This window comes from Arachis ipaensis, chromosome B04, assembly GCF_000816755.2.
Source record: "Arachis ipaensis cultivar K30076 chromosome B04, Araip1.1, whole genome shotgun sequence".
In the NCBI taxonomy this organism is placed as follows: Eukaryota; Viridiplantae; Streptophyta; class Magnoliopsida; order Fabales; family Fabaceae; genus Arachis; species Arachis ipaensis.
In genome coordinates this window covers 119,040,184-119,045,460 of record NC_029788.2, presented here as the reverse complement: position 1 = coordinate 119,045,460, position 5,277 = coordinate 119,040,184, and the positions used below count along the sequence as shown (strand labels likewise).

The following is a 5,277-nucleotide window of genomic DNA, read 5'->3' as shown; positions in this document are numbered from 1 at the left end:
ATATATATATATATATATATATATATATATTTTACATTATAAGATATTATGTAAGAAGTCTTGTATATGAATCTATGCCTGCTTGTTTATCTTAGATGAAGTATGTATTTCCGGTTTATAAAGTGATTAGCGATACGGTGTTGAGTCACAGGCTTCTATTTTAATATTTAGTATGTAAATTTGTCGTAATACTTCTTGCTATCAGAGTAGCGCAGCCGGAAGCGTGACTTCTGATAGTGAGGGTGTTACATTATGGTATCAGAGCGGTCTTTCCTGTAGAGCCTGAGGAATTGACCGATTATGCTTCAATTGCATACTCTGAGCATCTGTCATGTAGTAGGACTTGTTTAAATAACGAGAATTAGTGTTTAATACACATGACGGTCTATTGATTAATGCCATTAGTCTTGCATTGCATAATTCCTGGTATTAAGTTTGGCCGGCTTAACATTAGTGGATTATGTATATGGAAGCACCAATGGGTTATCATAGACGATATGCGAGTCATAGATAACGTGAGTCGCGGGTTTTGGGAACGTTAGAAATTATTTCTCGAAGTTACGCAGTTAAGTGTCTTGAACTCTGCGAATATCACGTATCTTATTCCTGCTTGGAATGCTCTAAAGTTCCTGTCTGCGATACTTTTCTTGAAAAGTGATCAAATTATCTTCCAATCCTACTCTCTTGTTCACATACGCTCTTGTTTGATCCTAACTGTATATGCCTATTTAAAACCCTTGGTGTATTTACCTTCTTTATTTAGGCATTTCTTCTTGAATCATGTACTCTTTGATATACATTTGAATTTGTTTTGATGTAGTGTACCTTTTTAAGTTCATATTTCAAGTCCTTTGTAAACAAATTGTAATTTAGTTTTCCTTCTATTTGACGATAATTACAGCCATTCTTTAAATCTTAACAAAACCACTTTTGATTTGAAATATACAACCTCTTTTAATTTGATATATACTTCTTTATATAAACATTGAAAGTTTCTTATTCAGTTTAAAGTTAATTGTTTCCAATACCTCGCCTGTTTCTTCATTGATTTATGGAAATGTATATATACTTTAAATACAATTTGATTTTCTAACAATTTTGCCACAGTTTTTACAAATATCCTTATTTGATTATATATTTAGCTATTTTTCAAAGAAAGGTTTTTATCTCTTACCAGTTGGTTTTTGTTTGGTAAACTTCACCTATTTTATTTTTAATTTGAATTTGATTTAGCATACTACATCATTTATACAATTGTTGTTCTTTTAGAAAAAAAAAATGTTGGACTCATGTCTTTCTTCTTGTAAATAGACCAATTTCTTTCTTAAGCTTTTCATTTCTGAGAATGTCATATTTGATTCTGTTTTTAATTACTCTCTTACCTTTTTTTTGAACATCATCATTAGTCTTAGTTTTCCATTTTTTTGTGAATCTCATGCTCATTCGAGTCAACTTGAATTTGTTTCCATCTAATGCACCATTTGTCCTTTTATTTGTCTTTCTTTAGTCAAAGATTCTTTCTTGAGAATTTTCTATTGATTAAGTTGTCTTTTCTGAGGCGTTTTGTATTCCTTTGGACCAATTGAAAACTCATTTAATAATCCATGCCTAGAGAGTTTTTGTTCGAATTCCCTTGATTTAAAGATTCTTTCTTCCATGGGCTGATTTCCTTTTAAGTGCATCGTAATTTCCTTAAATGATTTTGCGAGGTGGTTATTCCAAGTATACTTTCAAAATTTTGTTTTGGACCATTTTGACGAAGTTTTGAGTTCTTTTAAAGAAATTTAAGTTTTGAATCAACTTTTTAAGTTGCTGAGTTCCTTCTTAAGCGTTTCGTTTCTATGAGTGGCATGCTTTATGAATCCTAATCGAAATCCTTTGATTTAAGTTCCTTTCTTAAAATGAGTTAGTTTCTTTTTTTTCGTATCTTAATATTATGGAACATCTTTATAAAGTTGTGACTTCAAGTATATTATTGGGGTTTTGTTTTAAACCTTTTTAAACAAGTTTTGATTTATTCTTATGCAAAGTTGTCCCTGACTTTGAATTGCTTTACTTGAGCAGTGCCTCTCTTTGATGTGATTTGAACTTATTTTGGAACGATATAACCGTCTATTGAAGTTTTAATAAAATCACTTTCAATTCAGCCTACACTCCTTTATCTTATACCCTAAAAATTTCTGTATGTGATTTAAACCCGTTCGATTATAGTGTATCATCTTTTCTTTTATGAGTAAAACTTTACTTCAGGTTTTCTTCCAACAAGATTGTAGTTTTCATACATGCTTGAAAAAGAAGAGAAAATACAATTTTGCTCTTAGCCAAATTAATCTTTCCATTTACAAAGTTTGTGTAATCTATTTTCACTTGATATTATATTGAAATAATGCCACATTTACGCTTTTATTAATCTTTTGAAGGATGTTTGTTACCCATTTTCTCTTCCAGAACATGAAATGATTTTTCCTTAAGTTTTCCATTCTTTATGAACAATGCATTCAAAAATATTTTTAAACCATACTCTTGAGTTCTATAAACTTTGTCTTTGGTTTGGATATTCTTCTTCTGTAAACCTCATATTTACTTGACTCAGCTTGAATTCGTTTCAAATACTGCATTGTTTTTCATCTTATTGGTCTTATCAAATTCCTTCGATTCAAGAGTTACCCTTAAAGTTATTAGTTGACTCTCTTTCCAGCACTCTTTTCTGCTTCTTCATCCTTGATTACTTGGAATTTCAGCAATTCTTTCAAATTCTCGCAAACACGGTCCTTGTCGCGGTTCTTTCTTTTCTATGGTCTATTATCCTTCTGAATATACTCAAGATTAGTTTTAGTGTCTTCTGCGACCGTTAAACTTAGTAAACGACACATTAGTCCTTTAGGACACGTCTGATGAACACAAAAGGTGAAATTTGTAAGCATAGGACGTCACAGAGAGTTGTGAAACTTTGTTTTACGTGAAAGAGTTCTGTTGATGTGGAAACTTATGACCAGTAGTAAGGTTTGCAAAGTATTTGACAAAATTGAGAACCTTCAGATGAATTATTTAATGAAGTACGGTTGAGAATGGTGGAAATAAGTTATGTTGAAGTTTAAATAATTGAATCTCTAAAGTTGGCATGAGATTAGTAGGCGAACGTTAAGCACATCGTTTTAACCCCAGCTTGATTTATAATCTTTTGCTGCCTTGCTTTACCATCATACGTTTGAAACATATTATTTTGTGCATCAAGCCTATCTTGTAACCTTGTTTCACATCACACTTATACCCTTTATATTTTTATACCATATAAAAATTCTGGTATTTGAAACTATATATATATATATATATATATACTGAGAACTTTTTGCCTTTTCCTTAAATAAGTTCAAGAGTGAAGTAATATGAAATTTTATTTATTTTGCATCAATTTTCGAGGACGAAAATTTTTATAAGGTGGGTAGGATGTAAGATCCAGAAATTTTAAATAAATTTTATTATGGGTTAATTTTAATTTATTTATTCATTAGAAATTTTATTTTCAGAAATTATTTTTATTAAAGCTAATTAAATCAGATTTTGATAATTAATTAGAATTTTACCTAATTTTATAATTATTGAATTATTATCTATATTTAAATTATAAAATTGGTAATTATGAAATAATAATAATTTTATATGATTTGATTTTAGATAATTTATTAGAACGCGAGAAGGGAGAGGAGTTGTGTTCTGTTGTTGACGTCGCACCACCGCCACGCCGCCGTGCTGTTCAATGTCACCGCCGTCGCCGTCGAGGGTCCATTCACGCCGTCGCTGAAGCCTGAACACCGCTGCAACCACCGCGTGTTATCATCAGATCCCGCCGCCGTTTGAGTTGCGAATAGGGGAACGCGCGCGAAGGGAACTATCGCAGAGCTGCCGTCGCCGCCGTGTTGATGGGCTCACCGTCGTTCTGCTCGCGCGGCTGTTGCGTTGCCGGAGCTCCTCATCGCTGCTGCTGGCGCTGGAAACCACCTTTTAAGCCTGTATCTGTTGGTAAGCCCTACCCCTGCTTCAGCTTCTTCATCCGTTAAGTTTACCTTTATTGTGAGAATTGTTGTTGTTATTGTTGGGTTCGTCGCAGGGAGGAGTCCGAGCAAGAAAAGGAAGAAGGTGGCGATGGATACCTCCGCTGCTGCTGTTACTATCGGTGTTCTGGAGCTTGCAGTTACTGCCGTTTTTGGATGATGAACCTGGTTGTGTCCTTGCTGCTGATTGATTGTAATGAGAGACGTTGTAGCCACTACTTTTCATCTTGGTAAGTTCATGGGTAAGATCGCTTTGATTCTTTGTGCCGTTTTATTTACGCAGCTAGTTCTGATCCGTGTAATTTACCAGAGTCACTATTATCATATCTCGGCGTTTCCGCCCTTGTTTGGAACTACTGAATGTTGTTGTCTCCGGTAGCACTATTCTTCCTATTTTGATTTCAACTCCTTTAATTATGAAATTTATAATGTTTCTGCCTTTATCCTACTGCTATTTGGTTTCCTTGCGCCACCCTTACTCTAATCACAGAAATATGTTTCCATTCTAGCCACTGTTGATTTATCTATTGCAAAGTCATAATTGATAATGGAGCTGCTAAGATCGCTGCTGCCGCCATGAATTGGGGATAAAGGGGATTATTGAGTTAAATTCTGCGATTGAAACATCGAGGTAGGGGTTTTCTTAAAATCTATTTTATATTACAGAGTTGTGATAAATAGATATTGATGCAAAGAGATTTACTTCTGTGATTATATTTGTCTTATGGATGTGATGGTTTGTTGGACTGAATTATTGGGTGCTTGATTGCGTGAGTGGTGTGTGGTTGTGGATAAAAACCGGTTTGGAATGTCATTTACTTGATTATTAAGAAAGGTGAATTTTCTTGGTTTAGAGTTACTTAGTAATATAAATGAAACAATTTTTGGAAATAATTTGAGATATAAAAATAAATTGATTCTGGGAGCGGTTTGATTGTGAGTTGGTTTGATTTTATGAATGATTTAATATTTGAGCTGATTCGATTTTAAAAAGAGTTTTATTGTTAGAATTGGTTGATTTGAAAATAATTTGACATTGGAACTGGTTCAATTCTGGAAAATGTTTGAGATTTAGAAATGGTTGAGAAAAGGTTTGAGAAATGTTTGGATGGGACCCGAAAAGGGTGGTAGTGTCCGAGTTTTAGAGGAGATGCTGCCGAAATTTTATAAAATTGAAAGTTTTATTTAAATTAATTAATTAAAAAGATTTGTTCTTAAGCATTAT

At 33.1% G+C, this 5,277-nt stretch overlaps 1 long non-coding RNA gene across 1 annotated transcript; it reads left to right on the top strand.

The window, feature by feature from the left end:
• On the top strand, positions 3,866 to 4,884 carry LOC110271258. The gene is made up of 3 exons (XR_002361765.1): positions 3,866 to 4,020; positions 4,109 to 4,282; positions 4,562 to 4,884. It is a non-coding gene; the product is annotated as an uncharacterized LOC110271258 (long non-coding RNA).